Genomic DNA, 23,811 nt, shown 5'->3' with positions numbered 1-23,811 from the left:
CTATAAAAGTTCTAGGCTGAAGCCTGATGCCATGTTTCAAACACCATCTGACAGATCAATGACTTCGCCAATAATCTATGACTAGGCCACCCAATTCAACACTCCTTGCACCTCGGCTCCAAGCCGCTCATAAAGTGTAAGTGATGGACCAATAACACAGCCGCCCTATAGGTGCCCTGTCTTTGATGTCCCATTGACTACAGCAGATGAGTTTATGCTTACTCCCGTTGTGGCGGGGCATACCGTTGTCTATTTATGGCTTCAGCGTTAGTTTGATTCATTACGCCATAAACGTCCCCCATTCATCACTATATATCTATATGAAAGCTTATCAATTACCTTTATTGACCTGTGCGCTTTACAGCAACGTGTAGCACTCTGGGTCCCTCTGGGTGGGGGAGGGGTTGAACGGAGCCCGATTTTCAATAGCTCCTCTTCCAAGGTTTAATTTCCCTGAAACCACATGTTTCATATTGTGATAAATTACTCAAATTGGATTTCTTTTGTGCCGTCTTTTTTTTCCCCCACTGCGAGAGAAACTAAAATAAATACGTGACCTCCAGCTCTCGGAGCGGGTCGAGTGGAAGATGCTTGGAAAACAACAAAAAAAAAAAACGGCAACATTGTGCAACTGCATGATCGCAAGTGTGTAGGTGCGTGTGTGTGTGTGTGTGTGTTTGTGAAGGACTAAGGGAAGAAATAATGCGAAGGGGGTGGAATCCAGGTGAGGTTGGCCATTTTTCGGCATTGTCAGTGGAGAGCAAGGATTGAGCGAGTAGTGGGAGGACGGAGAAAAGGCTCATGGAGAGTGTTAGTGATGAAAGAAAAAGGCCGTCATAGCCGATACAGCAATTAAGGCGCTTTGTGGCTTCGGAGCTCGATCTTTCGGAGGCTGACTGAAAACAGAGTTGAGCTCTCAAAATTATATCATCAAAAGGAAAAAGAGAAACGGGCCTTTCTCTCTCTCTCTTTTTTTTTTTTTTTTTGGTAGGGGGAGCAAACATGTTCTTTGATGGCACGGTGTAAAGCCACCACATGGCACAAAAACAACCACAGAGAAAAGGAGAGGTCCTTTTACAGAAACAGACTCTCTCTCTCTCTCTCTCTCTCTCTCTGCAGTAAATTACAGGTGGATGAGTGCAGCATCATCAGGCTGCTTTAATATTAAGGTGGAAATGTACCCATTACTGCATCAGCGTCAAGTTTTAGCAAAAAGAATACACACTTTCCTTTCAGGTCTAAAGTAAATGGCAATCATTCAGTTCCCCTAACATCATGAGGTTCCCTCATGGTTTCTGATGATCAGTTCAACAGCTATATATTATCATTTCTACTACTTTTGCTGTCCGGTTGTGTGCAGACCGATAGATTATGGCAGTTGCCTCCATTTTCATGTCAAGAAATCTGTAACCAAAATAAAACAGGTTCTACAAGGCAGTCAAGCTGTTTGAAATCCTTTTAAATAACCAATACGTAGCACAATTGTCAATTCCAAATGCACAAACTTTCCTATCAATGAATGCTCTTAGACTAATGATGCAATGATACAATTACATCAAAAAACATTCTCAATGTTTCTAGAAAGGCTAAAAATAAAAATACTGACTGGTCTCCATGGTTTCATCAGACTGTCGTTATTTCATAAAAATAATATTAATTAGAACAATAGCAGCTCTGCCAGAGATCCAATTGTTCCTCGAACTCAAATAAGGTTTTAATGACTCACTTCTGGCCTATGAGACAATAAATTACGAATCAAACCGCGTCGAAACGATTTCACTCAGCGAACTCGGTGTCTAAGCAGTATTTGTAATGTTTGTTTCTTTTTTTCCATGTGCACTTTCATGTTTCCCATAAGAAAAAGAAAGAAAGAAAGAAAAACATGACAGCACAACAAGCCTCATACAGGCTCAGGTAAAGGACACACAACTCACACACAACTCTGCAACGCGAGCATGTTTGTCACACTGTACCTCTAGATCGCACAGCAGGGGGGCGGGGGGGGGGAGTCATTTACATGCTGTAATAGGGTCTGCATGTCACAAAGCTGCAGGAGATGAGAGGCCCAAACAGCCCCTCCTCACCTCCAACAAGCAGGATGCCATGTTCTGCACTCGTTTTATACATGTTTGCACCTCTGGGGGAAAGTTTGATGCCCAGAGAGACGAAAAGCGCGACTTTGCTCCAACTGGAACTGAATTTGCTGCAGCGTTGTTGTTTTTTTCTTCTCACAGCGCAAAAACCGACAGAGGAATTGACTGTCGTCAATAAAGCAGATTGCTTTGTTTACTGTGCATGTTTGACAGGCTCTCTGCACTGCAAATGCCACGAGGAGCCGTGCCAGGCGATGCCCGTCCACCTCCGGAAGAAGATCTAATTTCTGCCCCCATGCTGCCTCTTCTGCTTCAGTCTCTGACCCAATTTCTCATCTTGATCTGCAGAAGAACTTTTCCATGCCACTCCAAACCCACACGCACGCAAATAAAACCCTACTATGCACCTTGATCAGAGAGTATTTGGGGATCTTGACTTGGATAAAATGCAGTGTTTTCAAACAAGGCCGATTCTCATCACGTTTGCGACCATTGCTGCCGTCAAGGACTCAAGCCGCTCTGCAAGCCGTTCGTGTTCAGAAATCAGGTTGTTCCAATGCGACAAACATTTCCAAGCACATGGGAGCACAAAGTTAAGTACTTTCGAGGATGTCGTTTTGCAGAGATGCAGCGTGCGACAAAATTAAGGTTCGAAAAGGTCAGGGGTGTTTTGAGGGGCCGTATTTGATAAACAGGAAAACATGCAAGTGGGGAAAAAGGACAGACCTTCCTTCATGTTCCCTTCGGGCTGTGAGTGTCCTACTGATACATGTGATGCTTCCCCAAAATTTGGCCTAAGGACCTTAAAGCAACACAACGGCAACATTAAACTCAGTCTTATTTCTGTAAAACACGTCTGGCACTCTGAAGTTTGCATAGGGGACCGCTGTCCCCTAGAATAATTAGCTGTCAAGATTAGACATGCCAATCCTAATTTTGTTTTTCTTTCTACAACACACAGTAAAAATACTGCAGATAGAGATCGCTTTTAAATCCAACAGGAATTTAAGATACTTGTAAATAACCTTGCTCTCAGTTTCATTGAGCTCAAAAAGCGAATCAGAGTACAAAGTGCATCGTTTTGGTTCACGTGTTTATCGAACCAGAACGCTAGAAAATTCTATAGTTTCAATGGTTTTTTTTAATGCAAATTTTTGTATTGTTTTATCCATTGGACTTTAAAAAATTGAAGGTAGAGTTATGAGCCTTAAAAACCAGATACTTATGAAAGAGCTCTTTGAAAACAACAAAACCTCTTAAAATCAGGAAGCAGGTACCATGAATTGATTATGTGTTGTCTGCAGATTCTCATGGACTATAGTTTTCTTGAATAGAAATATGTTAACTGCACAGCCACAATTCCCCCAGAGGCTAAAGTAAGCTGGTAGTTTTTTTTATTTATTTAATTTTTTACATTTTATTATTTTACTACCCAAGTTCAAAGCTCCGTTATATCTCCAAGACCTTCTGTGTTATCTAACACTATTCTTGACCAGTGGGATTATTTGAGGCTCCAAGAATTGATTTTAAAAAAAAAAAAGAAGAGGAATTTAACAGGGGACAAAGCTTTTTCCCTAACAAGCCATTTTCCTGTAAAACCAGCTTCCAGTTTGGGTTTAAAAGCCAAAAGTCCACTTTGCTCATAAAACTTTACCTTTTGATGAAACTTAAACTTACATCTCACCTGGGGGACCATTGTGGTGCTGTTGGCCCTTAGTGACAGGATCTACAGTCGTACATCCCCCCTGAATTCTTCTCATCCGCACTCTGTGCGCCGTATGTCATTATCTTTCTGCGTCTCTCATCCAGAGTTTGTTTTTTTTGTCTCTCCATGTACCTTTCTGAAGATATTTCTGTTTCCGAGTTGTATTTTTCCAAGACTCGGTGCCAGCTTGACGGCATGCCAGGATTCTTTTTCTTTGTTGCCGTCTGTCTCTCTCTTGCCGTTCCCCCCCCGTCTTTTCCTGTCGCCTTACCCTCAGCGGTTGAGGCGGATGGCCCCCCCTCATTGAGTTTACTTCTCTTGGCAACTTCCTAAAGAGTTTTTGTTTCCTCCTCCTTTTCCGTCAAGGGAAACTTTCTGTCTTCTTTTGTAGGCCTCATTTTTATTGATAAATTAATTTCGTGCTCAGAGAAAATTTTTAATTCATTTTTAAATGTGCCATTCTTTTAGAATAGTTTTCATTCTGATGAGACGTGAAGCTAAACTCTACAAGATGTGACCCGTTTGTGTCCGACAAGACATGCATTTTACATGATTTTCACTTTCATCTTCATCAATTCTATTCAGCAGTTCTAAAAAAAAAACAGAAAACTCTGAAGACCGTCTTAGAATTAAACCAGCATGGAAAAAATACAACACATAAACAGCATTGTCATTGATTACAGACGCTTTTAAAAATACTATTTGCGATTTGTTAAAGTTTTAATCATAAAATGGGTAAAGAAAAAAAAAAGAAAAATAGGAATTTTTTGCTCTTCCCTATATTATTGCCAAAATCTAGTTTCGTCCTTGTAAGCCTGATATTCTGTATCTTCTCCTGAGCTGAATGTGTTATTTCACCCCTTCCAAACCAGACCTTTAAAATTCACACCACAGGTTCACAGCATTCCAAACGACATCATTCCTCGAATCGTCCCTTAACTCAACTCCATGCTCTCCCTCTGACCTCTCTGTGACCCCTTGCATCTGTACCTGAAGCTGGACTAAACAATCGGTTTTTAGTGAAACATTTTCTTCTCTTATGTCACTTAAAGTGCAATGTCAACATTAAAAATGCTTCTTTTGTTTTTGTTTCTTTTTTCTTTTAGATTGATCTGGTGCTCATGCCCACCCCCTTTTTCATGCCACCCTGGGCAGCTGCCCATGCTGCTTCATATAAAACAGCACCACTAATCCCTTACTTAAGCCACACCTTTCAGCCAAACAGAGACAGTTGGTTTGTCATTACAGAGCTACGGAGGGAGCTTAGCGTTCATGATGATAGGGTTGGGGCTTCCAATTCAGAAACGACATGATGCAACTGAACAGAAAGTGGAAGCAAAGAGCAGAACTTTCCAGCCGTCTATATTCTGTGTGTCATTATAGACAAGTGGCTAGCTCAGGTGTAAATTGGCATGCATGTGTCTTTCATATGCGAATGTATACACATGCACACGCACGCCCTCTTGCATCACTCGTGCACCAGCTGCTCTGCAGATGTGAAAGAAACTTGAAGTCAAAGCAAAGAGGCTGCAGAGATGGGAGAATCTGCCATCAGAAGTGAGCGAACCTGCCGCTTTGATTTTTCTGCCTCTCCGGACCCCTCCTCTACTTCCTCTCCTCCCCCCGCCCTCCCCGTTTCCTTTTCTTTTTTAAAAAATCCTCATAGCACAACAATAGATTCCCCGTTACGGCCCTCGCCGTCCGCTCCGGAGATATTGGCCCGCGGAGGGAAATGACTCCGAAAAGATGTCAGGCTCCCGGCGTGTGTGTGTGTGCGTGTGTGTGTATGTGCGTGGTCGGGTGCGTATTTATCCATTTGTGCAAACAAATGTCATAGAAAGCAGATGTGCTTTCATAGTCAAGTGAAGTGTGTGTGTGTGTGTGCGCAAGGGGACGGCTGGGAGGCTTTATTGTAAGCGTATCTTCTCCTTTCCCCACTTTTTACGCTCTTCTCAACACACCTTTTTTCTCTCCATCTCTCTCTCACACACACACACACACCCACACACCCTCTCTCCCTTCCCTTGTGGGCTTTTCAATTAGGTAATTACAGTGGCAGTGAATAGAGCCTGTCTGGACACTGGCGCTCCACTGTAGAGGCACCTGTCCCCCCGCAGACAGCAATTACCTGCCAGGCTGGAGGGGAGTTGGAGGCTATTGTCTGCGTGCGTTCGTTCGTGTGTGTTTGCAAGTGTGTCGCTTTTCGTGACCCGTATGTATTTGCGTCAACACACAGGTCTGTTTTGTGCTCACACATGTTTAGGCTCTAAAGACTCCATTGTGCGTTTGCCCAAGACTCTTTCCATATTTATATCCGGCAATAAAGGAAGTTTGGGGGATGTAATTTTATCTGAGCTCATGCTTACCCAGGCAACCATCAGCTTTATCTTTAATTATAAATATTCCACAACACCAGCGAGACGTTGGGCGGTATGTGATCAGAGAGCTGCGGGAGGTCAGCTGCCGCATTTTTTTAAATTTTTTTTTTTATTGCCTGCTGGGCAAGCCGCTCACATAATGCTACCACCTACGAGCAACACATTAAGAAAGCGCTATTAAATATTTTGTTAATATTTTTGGCAATATAGCGAGTTTTCTTCCAATGTAGCAGCAATTAAATGCAAAAAAAAAAAATCCATTAAGAGAGACTGTCGAGTTATTAGGCACGGGGCTTGAGAAGGAGCAACAGCTTGAACTCAAATTTACATCCAGAGTAGCTCTGACATGATTCTGCAGTATACCAGCCAATAGACCACTAAACTAAAAGCAAAAGTCAGCTTTTTGTACATGTGGTGCTGTGGAAAAACAGCAAATTTCTTCTGATTTTGCTTTTTCAAAATAGAAATTTTAATATGAAAGGTCAGCTTAGTGGGTAGCTAACAACCGGCTGTGCCGCCATCGGCAGCAACGTCTGCCATCAAGTGTTTGCTGTAGCAGAATGTATCTAAAAATGTTAGATACTTTTAGTAATTGTTCTGTGGAAATTAAAATAAACTATTACATTAAAAAACTGAAATACTGCTAAAACCAGCTTTTTTGTTTGTTTGTTACATATACATTCAATAGCATAAGTTGCTTCATGTTAGCTAAAGCTAAAAATGTGAAGCGAAACTCACAGTAGCATCCCTGGATGTTTTAAAGGATTTTTTTTTTTTTTTACTAAAGTCCTATTTAGGCTTGAATCAGCATGATAATCTGTTAGTTTTACAACTCTCCTCAAAATCATAAAAACAACAACAACAATCGTTTGAATCTTTTTACCACTTTCACACATTCAGGAGTCATAATTGTAACACCATGAGAGTCCATGCATAATTCCCCAACAGTTGACTTCCTTATTTAAAATAAGAAGTACATTAGCGTTTGTTCAGCCAGCTGACCAGCAGGGTGCAACAACAGATTGGGGGGAGGAGTTTTATTGTGCTACTCTGCTCTCACATCATCGGAGTGGCATTCATCTTCCTCGGTGGTGACACGCCGTCAAGAGCGGAAATGAGGACGACTGTAGATGTTAGCTTTTGCGATAGTGCTAAGATGGTTTACACTGTTTACATTAATTCATATTAAGGTATTAATATCAAGTGTTTTCAGATGTAGAATTTGTGGATTTGAGCTTTTAGCTATTCACCGATTACTGTGAACGGCTAAGATAGCTAATCCCAGTGAACACCGGGGGGGGTCCACTGTATATAAAATATGCTTAAATACTGCTTTGAAAACGCTTTCCAACACACACACACACACACGCACAAAAAAACATGTATTAAATTACACCACTAACTACTTGTCTACTCATGCAGCAGCAGCAGCACTCAGGCAGCAGAAGTGTGTTTGTCCAAATTACACCCCGATGGATCTTGCGCTGCTGTGTTGCTCTCCAGTGTGTTAATTCACACTTGGGTTCGTTTTATAGTGAGCGCCTATTGATCTGCCTGGCCCACACATGTAAGCCCGTCCAGCTCTGCTGAAGCAAAGCAAAAAATATCTACTTTCAAAAAACGTGACGGAAGGCCAGCGGTGTGATTCTCTTGTCACTTCAGAGCTCAGAACCCATCAGCATTTCCCCAATGCCCCGCTGTCACCAAATGAAGGCTTTGAAATGTTCATTATGTGAACAGGTTGTGAGCGTTTATCATTAGTTCATGCTCATAGCACACATGAGCGCGTCGCATTTTAACGACGCGTCTCTGTAAAAAGCCGTTTGCAGCCAGAGTTAAACGTTGTTAAATGACATTGATGAGAACACTGGAAAAAAACACAACTACTCCTGGCTGGGTTCCAAGCTACGGCAGCCCGGTGGGTGCTTATCAGGGTTGTTTATCGAGCTTTTGCTCTCCCTGTTGTTCCGAGTGGAGGAAGCGAGGCAGGATATGAGGCTGACGGTTCGGATCAGTCACCGATAAGCATCATGCCGGACTAACGACGCTTCCTAACGAAAGGAAATCTGACAAGGCATATAATTAGAAAAATCCTAATCATAATCATGTCCCTCAAAGATGGATTCCTGCTGTGTGAAGGTGGAGGGGAGGGAAAGGGAGAAGTGAAATATAAGGTCATGTATCTTGCCAGCCCAAAATGTTCTTTGTTTTTTTTTTTTTCCTTTAAAGCTTATGTTGGCAAGTCTCCAACAGACTGCTTGATTTTTATTTTCCACATTAGTTTGAAGCTGTCCGCCATCGCCCCTGGACTTCTGCGCTTCAGCATACTCAACTTTGTTTTTATCCTCCGCTCCAAAGTCACTGCTAGCATCAAGTCCTCCTAGCACCCATCAGTCTTCACTAGGATAATCCTCCCTGGATGGAATTTGCTCCACCATCCTTTCGGCCTTCCTATCCCAGGCTTCTGGTGACCACTGCAAAATAAGATGCAACTGATCGCAGCCGTTTCCTCCGTCAGAGGTTTAATTTATTGCTTCTTCCAACAGCAAAGTGGAGTTATTCTATAAGGCGTTTGAAGGAATCAGCAAGATTAGGACAGTGATTTTTGCACAGACCATTTACCTTTCATGATCAATTAATTACTATGTGTAAGATTAAGTGTTTGCCCCAGATTTGATGCGTTGCTGGCACTTCTATTTCTTTAGACTGTTTTAATTTGCTCTTGATCAGACGGAGGGTGGGACTCTGCGCCCGCTTATTCACTCCACATGGCCTGAGTATTCCGCTCTCTTAGGACTTGCGGATAATTTGACCCGAAGATTCACTGCAGCGCATTATGAACATCTGGTAATAAATTGGCTTCCGCTTGTTTGACCTGCCAGCGTTGAACCCATTAGACGCCGAAAACACGTCGACAAATTCTAAAGCGGCTGGTATCACTCACGGAAGCGGATTTGCTCCGCAGTGACAGCTTCGTCTCAGGGCCGAGACTGCGCGTCAGCCGTTATCAAAATTTAAGGTTTTAATCAGCGCCAGCTATCATAACTGGATGACGGCTGAAATAGGGCTCCCACTCGCGGAGAGAGGCTGTTTTATTTTTTCATTTTTTTCTTTTAATGGCGACAATCAATGAAACACTTTGAAAGCACAACTTTACCGTCACTGACCTTAGGGGGAGTTACGATTGGAAGTTGCCAACATCATCCACGTTAAATAGTGTTTGTTTTTACGTTCTCCTTTGGGGGAGGAGGGGAAAGCACATAAATATATTTATAAATGTAATTTTCATTATTATTATTATTAGGCTTTGACAATCTACTGCTGGCCGTGCGTCATTTATGATCGTCTCCAAGTTTCCATTTTTTTTGGCCGATGACTTCGTTGAAAACGGCTCAGTCCAGAGAGTCTTTTCGAAATTTTAATTAAATCATAAATTGAATCTCACCAAAGAAGAAAATGAAATTCCCTGAAAAAGTGGGCGGTGAGGGGTGGGGAGTCTCCATCTATCTTGAGGAACATTAGGCTAATGGCTGAACCCTGTCCAACCCTGTAACACACATTTTATTGGAGGGTTTTGCAGTGGATGTTCAATCAATTTAGCATTTCAAGTTATTAACCTCCTAATTAATGAATCCTTCTGAACACGGGATCCTCTCATTGGACAGCCAGAGAACGGAGGGTGCTGCTGCAGCACCATGGAGACATGAAGACGTCAGCATTCAGGATGACCTTGAGGACGTTCACACAGACTGGTTTTTGCTGAGATTCCTCACGGTCCACCATCGAACCTCAGTTGTGACGCTCATGTGACAGTTTTGTCTTTCTGTCTTGGTGTGTAACCATGTCTCAATTGCTGTTGACAATGTGAGCAACTTCTCTTCTCCACATCCTGGTGAACTAATTCCCAGCTCACGAGGTTTCTATACAGACTGGAAAAGTATGGGATTTGATTTCAGCTCTCCCCCAAAGTCTGGATAAGTCTGGGAGTATGAGACTAAAAACATTTCCAGAGTTTACTCCCCATATCATTGTCCTAATGTGTCCTCCTTGTTCCTCCCTTGGTCCCTTCTCGCACACGTCCTACTTTGTATCCGTAGTTCATTTTGCTTTTCTTATTCCTTTCCTTCTTCGTTCCTAGAGCCATTCATCCTTCTCTTTTCTCCTTTCATTGTGTGCGTTTTTCATACACTCATCCCCTTGCGTCATGCAACTCTTCTTCCTTCTGCTCTCCTATCCTCTCGTCTCCTTATTTTGGTCCTTTCCATCTCCTTCTTCCGTTCTCTGTGCCTTACATCCCTTCCTTGTATTATCCTACCTCGCCATCTGCGCTGCTTTTTCCAGGTTCCACATTTAAAGCTTGTCCACCGTGGAAAGATCTACGGTGCAGTGAACTCAAATAACCTTAAAATCAAAGTCACCCAGGCAAACAGCTTATAATAATTCTGCAGGGAGCTGCACATAGCTACTATGCAAGTTTATTAAAACCTTTATTTGTAAATTGTATCCCAACTCAGGTTGCAATCAAGATACAAAAAGAAACAAATTTGTAGTGACAGGAAAATATTAAAATATATCTGACCATCATTTGGCTTATATACAGATTTGGATGTGGACATAATTTGGTGGATGTTTAGACCAGTTATGGGAAAATATTTCATTTTGGCAAGGTGCTGCAACGTCTGGATTATTAACCGTTGTGACGGCATCACGAGTGTCTGACGGACGCTGCAGGCAGTTTCCTGAGCATCTGACGGCGTGTCATAGCGGCGAGTGAAGAGGCAAAAATCAAAAGACATCTTGGATGTTTTACAGTGAATTATCAGACTTTGACAGAGTCTGGCAGGGATTACAGTCTTTGCCTTATGTTTTGTGCGTCTGAATGTATTTTTGCACTTGTACATTTAAAAAAAATTAAAAAAAACAACACTGCAATCGGCATCCAAAGGCGTCACCAGTCCCTTCCTTGTGTGCTTCGAGCAGACACTCAGATATAGATTGTTTAGATCTACAGCTCTACAGAGAAGTAATTACAGCTTCTAATTGCATCAACTCGGAGCTCTCCTGGGAGCAAAACAGCTCCAAAACAAAGACGAGATTAATAATGAAATGATGAGACATGAACCATCAGAGGATGATGCTCTGGGAGGGGAAGCAGCAAATTTAAAGATGTGGACAAGCGAGGCCTTAATCACTTTATCTGATTGGTAGTTGGAGTCATGAATCTCAATTAGCAGGCCTTTAGGATCTTTCCTTGGCAGCTACGCCGAGTCCACCTCCATGATTGGACGTTCGCCGCTCGTCAGGCGGAGTTATTGTGATGCATTAATGGATACGCTGTTAAGACAGCAGAAGACAGCAAGCGATGCGAGTGGACAAACTTTAACCGTAGATCTGTGAAAAACAAACATCCGCGTCTTCATGTTTTCGCATCGTCTCAGACTCAGTTCCTCTTTTTCTCAGGCTGCCGTTTTAACCTCAAAACCGACGACGTGCTTTTGTCTCCACATGCTCACCGACGTCGCCAGGTCTTTGTCTACCATAATTACTGCCGAGTAGGAGAAATTGGGCTTTTTTACCAACACCTCCTTCTCTCAGCAAACCATATCTTTCATCTTTATTCACGCAGCTTTACAAAACGGCCGCCTTCGTACCTGCTCGGGCTATTTCTAATTGCTAAGAAACCAAACGGTTATCCAGGTTATCTGTGGCCAGGCAGTTTAACTCTCTCATTTAAGTTTTCTTCACGAGTTTTGTTAGAATGTGGTTTGAGCATGTATAATGAAGCAATTTCATGTCAAAAGTATTCATAGTCATTCAACATTTTTCAAAGTCATGAATAAATACAAACATAACATAACATAGTTTGCCACAAACCATGCAGGAGTTAAAATGAACTTGTGCAACAAGATGCTCTTCAGAGATTGGACCAAAGTTGAATTTTACACTACTTGCAAAAAAGTTGCAAGCAGTCATGCTGAGGGGACGCGTTTACTCAGCAGGAACACAGCAGCCGCTCAGAGTTCACAGGAAGACGGATGGAGGTAAATAGAGGGCAATACTTGAAGAAAAGCAGCTACACTCCAAAAATAAAAAAAATGATGAAGGATAGCAACCATAAAGATGGGACCAGAGATGCAATGGAATAATTTAATTTTATCTGATTGAACTTTAAAAAAAAAAAAAAAGGAAGATGTCAGTCTTTAGACGCACCCCAACAGGACTGTAGTTACACAGTATGAATGTGGAGTCTTGGCACACTTTCCAGATTTCTATTTGCAAATAAATCTTTTAACCTCATCCAGCTTAATTATCTACCCATCTGTTGTGGTCAATCGCATAAAATCCTCAGCAAAGATATTACATTTTGTGATTGTAATGGGACACGATGTCAAAATGTTCAACCGGTATGAATAACTAAGCCAGTATCTACCGTCACTAAGCAGGCAATGGTCTTGAAAAGTGGAATCAGGGAATAACAGAACTGATTTTATCATTATTTCCATTCTAGTCCCGCTTTTTTCGCTCTCTAGATGAAATAAATTGCAGGCAACTCATTGCACAGCGCCTCCCTGACATCACCTGGGGTAATTCTGAGGGAATGCTAATCTGCGATTCAGTTTGATAATATGCCTATGAAATATTCACACCTCTCTGCTTCTCTCAGCATTGATTTTAGCATCCTGTGAGCGGCTTCTTTGTGGAACGCGTGTCTGATATTGGCGGAGGCTCCGCGGAGGAGTGTGTGTGTGTGTGTGTGTGTGTGTGTGTGACATGTGGGAATCACTTAGACGAGTATCCTACTTGACAGTTGCTCTCCACCATCCAATGCCTCTCACCTAAGGCACAGGCGCTGACATCCTTCAAAACCGGTCTGCCTGTCGTTCGCCGCTAATTGATTTGTCCTTGGATAGAGGTGTCTGCAGAACACTTTTGGGAGGATATGCTTTTTGACAAACGTGCTGCGAAAAACCATGTACTGAACAACGGCAAAAAAAAAAAACGTGGGGCGGGACCTCAACAACACGATGCTTTCAGTGCCTTGAGGTGAATTAGTAGCTTTGTGATGTGTCGGATTGTTCCATCGAGCGCCTTCATAAAGCGGAATGGGAGCAACTTAATAGCGAATCTGGTTGTTATGAATCGCACACTCAACATGTTGCAGGCAATGAGTTGCCTGCAATATGTTCCTTAAATTCACGCTGACGTTCCAGTTTAGTTCAGCTTCATTTGACAGGTGCATGTCAGCTTTAGAGGGAGGATGTTGTAGGTCATGTAGTAAAGCTGCCAAGCAAAAACAACAAAACGTTGACATGAGTTCTAAAAACACTGTGGTGGTGAAAGTTTGCAGCCTAATGAATTGTAAATTAAACAAGACCAGAATACGTCTAACAAATATCTCTAACATAAAAAAAAAAATAAACATTTGAATTTGATGTGTTCGTTCTGAAAGGTTACCATGATGTTTGGAACTTCTTCGCTTTTTTTCTTCCATCTTTCTACTTTTTGCTGTGATTGAAATTCAGTAAAAACCCTTTGTGGGTTTCATCTTTACTCAAAATTAGTTATGCAAGACAGACCGCAGTACCATTAAAAAAATGTTAATTTTAGGAAGGTGCAAAATGGTGTAATAATAACAACCAGCAGCTGGTTGTTATTATTACAAATGGCCGCCATTTTAAAAAAGCATTACTAAACTTCGCCGATCATACATTTGTTTATAGAGCTACTAGCATTAGCTGATATGTGCTGGTACATACATGTGCTCGCCACTGGGTTGATCCTCCACAATAACTCAGAATATAAAAGATAACCCACTGTTTACTGTATACATTTATAGTTAAGCACAAATGCAGCTCAGATTGGCTCACTTGCAGAAAGACCAAAAAAAAAAAGATTCTGCAATAGCACTTAGTTAAGCTCTGGGACTGATGTGGCGGAAATTCACGCAAGACCGGGAAAGGAAAAGGCAACCACAGGTGGAAGTGACCTCTATGACTTGTGAATACGGATTCAGAAACAGCTACTGTCCATAGCAGCCAACAGGCCTGAAGCACCAACATAAATACATCGTCTCTTCTGACACCGAAAGCGTCGCGTTTCTTTGGGAGCACGACTGCGGAGGATACAATGAATGCAGAAATTGGGCAATTATTCAAAAAAGACGACGCACGAAGCCTCGAGCTGAATTGTTGTAGCCTCTTGTGCTCAAGTTCACTCATCACAGGGGGATTGCTTAAGAGAGTCATCTCTCACTGAATAATAACTGCATACCTTATGGACCCCACTTCCAACAAAAGAAAGAAAAAAGAACGCTTTAATATCGTTCAGTCCTCTCTCGTGTTATAAAGCCGAGTCAGACGGCTCATTTAGCTTTCCGTCTTGTCGTCTGCTTTACGCCGCGTGATCCGTCATCGTCAGAGCACATCTGAAAACACTTTTCTATTCAATATTTATGTGTCAGCTTTCAGCGTGAAAATGAGGATATTTAAGGCACTAATAAAACAAAAGTTGACCTCTAAATATGAGCAGCATCTCGATACAAGAGCCATAAAAATGCAACATTCTGCTCTGCTTATTACCATGTACGGTCGCTCCCAGTGTGATATACTCTTTTCTCTCCCCCAGCTGTCTGGGAAGGCAGAGGAGGCTTCACACAGGACCAGTAATTGGTGTGGCCTCCATTCCCCGGTGTTTACGCCGAGCAAGGAGGGCGGCTCATGCATCGGTGTCGGAAAAGGTTAAATGCCTACGCTGGCATTAAAATGTAATTAACGTGGAAAGAAAAAATGAAAACGTATCGCATCTCGAGCTAAGATATATGTATTTTTTTAATATTCCACTACTCCGATAACGACAGAGATCATTACGAGACATACTCTCTGACACTGGGTTCCGTTTCAAATAATGCTTTCTGCACAAAAATCACCGCATCCCGGAGCGTGGGTCTACGTGGAAAACGAAGCAAACATTACTCTCGGGCACAGGCCCGATAAAAGATGCAAGTTTAATTATTTGATTGTAGTTAAGCTGAGTTTCTTGCACACCTGATAATGGCATGAATGTCTGTTGTTGAATGTCTGATTCCTGTGAAGCTTTGGGCTAGAGGGGCTGATTAGCCATTTGCATTTAAATTATGTGTCGACACATGATGCCGACACATGGCTCAGGTGATTCTGAGGTAAAGGGGGAAGCCAAGATGGAAGGAGGGACCAGTAAATATAGACGGTACAGCTTTAAAAAGCAAAAAAAATGTTAATCCCCCAACTCTTCTTACCATGGCGACTCCTCTCCCCCCTCCATCACCAATGAAGGATCGAAAGATTAAAGGTCTTAGCTCAACTGTACTTTATTGGCTTGTTAACAGGGAATCAGCACCCTGAGGAAAATTCTGAGGTTATTGTAAAGGAGATTTAGGAAGGTGAATGAGTGGATTACCTCATAATGGAGGACCCAACAGGGAAGCAATGTGTTACCAGACAACAAATAAGGAATAACTTCAAATAAGTGGAGTTATTTTATTATTTTATAATGTATTGTTTTAAGCTGCATCAACTTGTATTGATTTATTTTTTACTCACAAGACTTTACAATTTCATAATTCATTTGTAACTTTGCTCAGAGTCAACTCTTTGCTTAACTCTGATTTATTATCAGAGTTAAAACATATGTCAACTAAAAAAAACGAAGCATTAAAAAAAAAAAAAAAAAAAAAAATCACAGCAGGCCATTAAAATCAAAGAACAACTTGTGACTCAACAAAATGCTTTTGAATCTCTCTCAGTTTATGTTGTGTCAAAGCAGTTGATAAGAAATTGCGCAGAAATTTTGTACTGTGGTTCATCCGTGTTGTTTTTAAAAGCACAGCAGTTTGTTAAAAAAGAAGCAGGTAGATGACGGGAAACCCAGGATGCAGGCTGGGAAGGTTTGAGCTGCCTTTGGAGACTTTAGGATGATTTAAGCCAATAATGTTGCAACATTTTCTGTCATAATGATTGTTATGAAGGGCCCCAAATTCAGGAAAAGAGGAGCTTGGAATGTGAAAACTCCTCTATGGAAAGAGGCAAAACAAACAAACAAAAACAAAATAAAACAAAGAGAGAAACTCAAAAGGCACTAATGGCAACATGAGGAGCTAAGAAGAAGCGAAGGAAGCTGGAACCTCAGGACATATTAAACAAAATCAGGACTGAGTTACTTTGAGCATAAGAGCCTTTGACGTGTCAGGAAAACAGCCAATCAGATTTCTCATTGCCTTGATAAACCTTTAAGTGCAGATAAGTCGTTTTAAAATACACATCCTTTTAACACAAAAAGAGGTTTCTGCATCATGTCTCCTAAAACCGGAGGAGACATCATGATGATGATGATGATGATGTTACATCATCAGGATGATGATGTAAACATTTAGTGTGTAAACTAAATGTTGTCCTTGGAATGATGTCTAAGACCACTACACAACACAAACGTATAACAAAGGTAAAAGTACATGATCACTATGTTGCTGGCTAGTCATTCTAAAGCTATTCTGGTGTTGCAGTTTGTGGGGGCAGAGATTATTCAAAAGGTAAAGTTCACTCAACTTGACTTTTCCCAACTGACAGCAACTTTTAAGACGACTCCCACTGCGAATTATACTGCTTGTTCCAGCAATAAGCAAAATGTGAGTGTTACAGCAAATCACAACTGTTTTATTGATTAGTGGCACGATGAGAGCCCAAAGCAAAACATAAGAGTGCACAGATTTGGTCTGTATTGACTGTATTCAGAAAGCTCGGCTGTCTGATGTAGTTAATTAGCAGAATCAATTCCAAAGCACACAGTTCTCTGTCATGTTGTCAAACAGCCTACTACGGCTTTCTGTGGTTTCCACAAGCATATTTTATTGATTATTTTCCTCTTGCTCTTCAATATATCGTATCTTCCTCTCTGCCAAGTTCGAATGTTGTCTTGAACTGTGCATTCTGCTGGCTAATCAGACGGAGGGGCGGCGAAACCAAACCGATTCGCGCCGCAGAGAAAAAGTGATCAGTCTTTGCTCAGAGTGACCCGTTTGCAAAAGCGTTTTCTTGCTTTCCTTTCAGAGAGCGCAAGACGCTTCAGCTGCCGTGTCTCCGGCCGACAGACGTACTCCGAGAAGAGTTTTCCCGATTTGTGTCCCTCTTCCCCAGTGGTAGATGCTTTCTGCGCCCAGCCCGGCTCTGTTGGCCATCATTATTTCTGCTTTCTGCAGCTCTGGGATCATTACGAGCCTGCTCCTTCACTTGTCAGACTGCCAAAAAGAAGAAAAAAAACCCGTCCTGGACGTTTTGAGCTACTGCAGCCTGCCAGGCTCAATGGCTTTGAAGTATAAAGGCCCATCATTAGCGAACACCTTCCCTGTCCTGAGTTTGGACCTAACCTTTTATCTGCAACAGAGAGCTCAAGGGTTCCCTACCTATAGACTAGATGTATTTCAGAACATTTGGCTTTCATCTCTTTCTACAGACCTACAGACCCTGCACAAAGATCGATGTGTGAAAAGACACAGAACTTTGCAAGGTAGCAAATTTAACTGGTTGGAAAACCGAGTTTTATTTATAAGTAATGCATAAAGTATCTGTTTCCCCAGTGTCATCAACTGAATGTATATTATTGGTAAATAACTCTTAGTTCACATAACTATAGCGGATGAGGCTGATGGAACAATAATTATTTGACTGGCAACAAACCAATCGCATCTCGACTTGTTCAGAAGCACTTTATGTCATTTATAGTTCTTGAAAAGTCAAATTGAGCTTTTCAAAAACAAACATCGCGCCCATTGTCAAGCACAGTGGATAATCTGTGATGCTGTGGGCCCGTTTCTCTTCCAAGCATCCTGCAAAAGTTGTCTGCGGACACGACATAATCAGGGCTTTAAAATAAATTGACATCCGAGGTAAATTATGGGAACGTCTGGCAGAAAATAGGTTGATAAACGTCTAGGAGACACGGTCAAAGCAACACAGTATGAAACGAGACTCCATTTTTAGGAATTCAAAAAGTGGCGGCAGATATAACTTTAATGAAAACGGTGAGCCAAATCAGGAGAATCAAAACACTTGTTTTTCTGTGGACACATTATCTTTAAAAATTGTTTGTTTATGTATCTAGAACCACAAAGAACACAAATAACTGCACTGAAACCACTTTATTCTTTTCTTCTCAGTTCTTCAATCCATGAATCTAAGTGGCTTATATGAATAACACAAGATCCTGTTAGAAAAATGGGGTTCCTGCATGAAGTGTTACAAATTGGGCCGCGAAGAAATGCCTCATCTGTGTGTGTTTTTATATGGTTGCTTTTTAACATGAAACTGTTTCCCTTTTCCCCCCCCCTCAATGAATAGATCTACTTCAATTAAACGCTGAATTTTCTCAATTTTTCTAAACAAGCCTGTTTCCTCATCTCTACTAGCTGGAGCCGATAACGGTGGAGAATAACCAGAGATGAGCTTCTCTGGGCGGATCTTGAGCTCTATTAGGACCATCAGGAAATCTACGAGATAAGCTTCTCATTATGCAGACAGCAGCAGATCAGATCTCAGTGCTTTAATTGTGTAATAGGACTGGAGTTGCAAAGGAGAAATTTCTGGAAGCTTAGATGAACCCTTATTCTTTTATAAAGTCTCGACCTTTTGGAGTTGCAAGATTTCAGGACTTCCACACCTAAATATTGTTTTCCGACGGATTTCTGTTCTGTTTTCTACCTGTCCCTTACAATCGCGTATACACACACACACACACATACACACACACACACACACACACACACGTCCAACAGATATTGCCAAAATCACTATAATTAGTTCAATCATGCTAACAAAACAAGTTTTCATCTCAGTCACATCATTTTGATTTTCAACAGCAGAGTAAGATTGAATGTGGTCAATCCAACTTCTACAGTTTTTATTTTTTATTTTTATCTAAGACCAAACTCAGCACTAGCACTGAAGTTATATAAATTCACAATATTGACGGAATGACTTGAACAAAGCTGCTTTTAACTAAATCTTTCCCCAGACACAAACCGACTCTCTTTCACTCCCGGTGTGATTAAACCACTTGGGTCTGCAGCTTCTTGTAAATCTGCAGCAACTGTTTCCAGTTTCTGGACTGATTGGTTTTAATTTACCGAGTTCTTCCTTCTTCACTGCTTCAAAGGGGCAGTGAAAGACGGAAGCACCGTCTGCGCCCCGTTGTCCAGTCATACAAAATGTATTAACAAAAATAATATAAACATGTCTTCTCAACGGCTAAGGTAATCTCATGGAGACACTTCTCATTCTGAAAAATCAATTTGCTTTCACCAAGTCTAATGGCTCTTGGTTGAGGGGATCCACTTGGAGGGAGCCAGCCGTTATTTTTGTAGCAATAAACTTTTCGAAAACACCTCAGCGTCTAGGGAAACATGCTGAAATAATCAAAAGAGCTCTTTCTAAATGCCAGCGCTTTTACTTGGACGCCATGTTTATTTACTTCGACTCGCACCTTTTTGGATTTACGGCTGTGTCGTCTTGTAATTTCGCCAAGAAGTTGCACCTCGCCGCAACATTTTCGGAGCTTTCCTGCCTTTCAGTGCATCACAATTGGATTCCTGCAAGTGTAACTCTACATAAATACGAGGTTGCATCGGCTAATTAGAGTCAGGTACAAGTCAGCAGGGTGAATCGTGGCACTCGGTCCTCGCAGACTTCCAGGAGGACTGCTGTGGATCCAGTGCTGTAGTGGCACAACTTTGTGCAAGCTTTCAGAATGTTCCTCTCAACATGCAAAGTTACTGGACTTAATTATCCCGTAAATGACATCGTGACAGGCCTAAAACGCAATGCAAGGGATTGGAAAGCATTACCTGTCATTACATCACAATTTCTTCCCTGAGCTGAACATTTTTTATTTTTTTCTTGCATCTCCTTCCTCAAAACCTCAGCAGTCAGTCGCTGGTGGAGCTGAACACCAGTTCATACTTCAGTTTAAAACAAAAACTAGTGATTAATAAAGCTACGTTGATAAAGTTTATTGGTCTCAAGAAAAAAAAAAGGAAAAAAAAATCGATATTAAAGCTGGATTATCTTTACCGGGGAGCTGGATTACACAATTAAACAACGTGAGAAATCTGTTTCTGAAGAAATATCTATTTTAAATATACCAGTGTTGATACTTTCTGTTCAAATTGAATCCTTTCTTGGAGTTAGATCCCAATACAAATGAGAATTACTAACATCTGTTTTTTTTTTTTTTTATGACTAAGGAAAGATTTAAAGTAAAAAGGAGGGAGACCGCTGATATCCAAAGATTACAATCAGCCTGACATAAATTGAGTCAGGTGCTATCTTTATCCTCAAGTGTCACAGCTGTAATAGATGCAATACAAATGAAAGAGGGAGAAAAATATAATAAAAAGGACATGAGAAAACTAACCTGCTTTCTGGAAAACGTTCTTAAAGTTGAAACAGAGCCTCAGCTTCCTCCTGCTAGAAAGGCGCCACGGGAGTTGAGCGACTGCCACTGTTGTTGTTGTTCTTATTTCTCTCAATCCTGTAATAACAACAACATGTTGCTTCAAGAGTTTCAAACTTAACCAACCTGGTTACCGTCTTTGTGCAACAAAAGGCAATTCGAAGACGTGTTTTGCTTATGTGCTTCAAAATAAGCAATTATTTGGTAAGACTTTCATTTTGGTCGTTACATTTATATTTTAACGGGATTGTTTAGACGACCAAACCCGAAGCTGTGCTTTCAGAGCAGCATCTCCTAATGGCACTTTACAGTTGGGCTTCTATTCTTTTCTTTGTCTGTTTTTTGTTTATATAACTTTATTGGGCTTTTTCTAAAATAAAAAGGGTTTTCTGATGTTTGCTGCCAAAAGAGCAACAGAGAAAAGCGAATGGAGAAAAAAAGACAAAACACAAAAACCCCCCCCCCCAGCTTTCTTAACGTCTCCGCTCAGAGTGCACCGAACTCTCCAAGCGGAGCAGAGCCGGTATTCTCAGCAAAGCACTCTAAACCGGCGAGCCCGTAATGATGCTTTCAGTGAACCAGTGAGATCAGACGCAGTCAGCTGGATCAATAGTTGAGCACATCACTGTTCAATCAAAGCCTTCGCCCCACAGGATAAACCAGGCCTCAGATCCCCTGGGTAACGAAAGCACGTGGACGCTCTATTGTCACTACCCTGAGACAAAAAAAACAACAACAAAAGAGTCGTCTTTAAACAAACACTTGACAGAGTATTTTAGATTTGCTTCTTATACTGCGTTGTAGTGCGAACGGGTAAAAGGGAAGCAGGATGTTGCACAGGAAAACCCCCTAACATCTCTCTCCACCATCCCATGAAAGGATAGTTGGTCTTTTTTTGTTGTTTTTGCCTCCTGCTCTTTCTCTGTATTCTGTCCCAATTATCTCAAGTGTTAAATCTGCAGTGTTGCTAGGCCTCTGAATATTTTATAATTCTCGTTAGGCAGAGGTTGAGCCACATTTATTGAGAAGCTTACAACTCTGCATGACTTTGCGCTTGGAAAGAAGAAGAAGAAAAACAGCTATCAGTGCTTCCTGGTATGTCTCAATCGGTGGCTGATCGGGTTAACTCTTTAAAGTTTGTCACAAGGAATGATAGACAAGTCCAACTGATTAACAGCCATTACTCCTGTGTCATCATAAATACATTATTGTAAGACAAATACATTTGTTTGTTGCATATTCCCAACAAAAGGGCAGATTTGCCACCATTTGCACCAACAGATTTTATGCAAGTTGTAATCCTGGGAAACATTGGAAAAGGGGATTGTACAAGTACAAAATAAAAGACGGCTTCCACCACTGGAACCAATTAACAAAAAAAATACTTCTACTTTGAAACTCAAAAGAAAGGTTAGAAATGTTGAAAAGCTTAAACTTAACTTTGTTTAGGAGGCAGAGGTCTAAAAAAAAGTGTTTCCAAAATCATACAGAGCTTCACTTTTTACATATTTTCTTATATCACACTCTTATCCTAAATTGTATTAATCTCACCAAAATGCTACAAACCAGGGCAAACAGTCTGTTACCTGAGGAGAGTCCTGTTTGTCTCACCAAGCTGTGATTCGATGAGCTGATGAGAAACTGGTGAGCTTGCAGGTTAAGCCCGTTAGTAGGCGGAGTCAGCTGGTGCAAGTGCAACGTTCAAAGACGCTGCTCTGCAAACAAACATGTTTTATTGTTGCTAAATGAATTTAGGTCGTTGGTGTTTTTTTTTTTTTTAAAGTCGCTCATCACTATGAAAAACTACACCAGGAGTTAGCGTTCAGTGAAACATTTCGTCAACCAAAACAAACATTTAAAGCGTTTAATAAGACTGAGCAACAGAGATGCATATAAATAGCGACTTCATGACGACGAGACGGCTAAGAAAATCTGCCCGCTGTTAATTAGAACTCTGAATCAGTCATTAGTGTGTAATTGGGGCCATGAATAGAAGTTTAATGAATGGAAAATTAACTGTCATTAACCAGCTCTAATCAGTCGTTTATTCTAGACGGAGGCACAAATCCTGATTGTGTTGCACAGAGAACAATGCGCAATGGACGCTGTCGTCGTCGTCGCTGTGCTGACAAAACAGTAACAGACAGTATTTAAATGCGCATGTCTTTCCAAATCTCATACAGCCTATTTTGTAAACAGGAGACATCTTGTTTTCTTCCACCTTAACGGGTTGTAATGAAGTCCATCGCCTGGCCACAGCGCATTTAAAGTACAAGTCAGTTTACCTGTAACAGCAGCCACGCAACGTTGACCATAATGCTAATTTAAATCATTTGCATTTGTTAAAATTAATAGTGGCATTATGCATTTAACTGTTTTTGACCAGTCATGACTGCTGTCAAACCAGTTTTACATGTTTGATGACATTTGACGTCATTTCTGGCGTTATTATTTCTTCTTTTTCTTGGAGAAAAAGAAGAAATGTTTGCTATTTCTTCTCACTCTGTTTTTTTTTTTTCAGGATTCAGTGGAACTACAGGGTAGAAATCTGCATAATTTTTCACTTTTACAAAATTAGAATAAAAATAAAATACACATTGGTTTACTTTGTGGTCAGATAAAAGCTAAGCAAATTAGAACTTAGCATATCTATTTTGTCAGACATGCCTTTGTACTTAATATTATGGACGTTTCTTTACTGTTGTATGACTGATTTAAAGACAGTTTGTGTTTGAAGGTATATTTCTCGTTCCTTTAAAATACTATTTAATATTTTAACAAGATAAAGAGGGAAAACAGAAAAGCAAAAAAACATTTTGTCGTGGTGTGTAGTGGCTGAGTTGGACCCGAATGCGTAAAAGCAGACGCAGCAAGGAGATGAAGAATGTTTCGTAAACAATGATGAAGAAAACTTACAAAAATCACCAGGAGCCAGAGCAAAAACAAAAACAGGAATTCAGGGAAAAGTGACAGTAGGGAAATAACAGGATACAACAAAAGGAACCAGCAAGGAGTGACTGAGAATGAGTGGTACATATAGTGGGGAACCAGACAGAAGGAACCCAATAAAACCAAAGTAACCAAAGGACTGAACCAAGGCAAAACAGAGACAAAGCAGATCTAATCAAAGAATAGCCACAAAAATAATCCAAAACTA

General features: G+C 41.1%; 1 protein-coding gene across 1 annotated transcript in view; it reads right to left on the bottom strand.

Annotated features, from left to right (window-relative positions):
* The window catches only part of pphln1 (periphilin 1), a 72,455-nt gene extending 51,821 nt beyond the window's left edge, over positions 1–20,634 (bottom strand). Inside the window, exon 1 of the mRNA XM_023350645.1 lies at positions 20,616–20,634. The gene's annotated coding sequence lies outside the window, so the exon portion shown is untranslated. The remainder of the gene's footprint in view (positions 1–20,615) is intronic.
* Positions 20,635–23,811: the final 3,177 nt, after the last annotated feature.

This window comes from Xiphophorus maculatus, chromosome 17 (genome assembly GCF_002775205.1).
Source record: "Xiphophorus maculatus strain JP 163 A chromosome 17, X_maculatus-5.0-male, whole genome shotgun sequence".
NCBI lineage: Eukaryota > Metazoa > Chordata > Actinopteri > Cyprinodontiformes > Poeciliidae > Xiphophorus > Xiphophorus maculatus.
The sequence above is the reverse complement of the archived record's forward strand: the minus strand, read 5'-3'. Positions and strand labels throughout refer to the sequence as shown.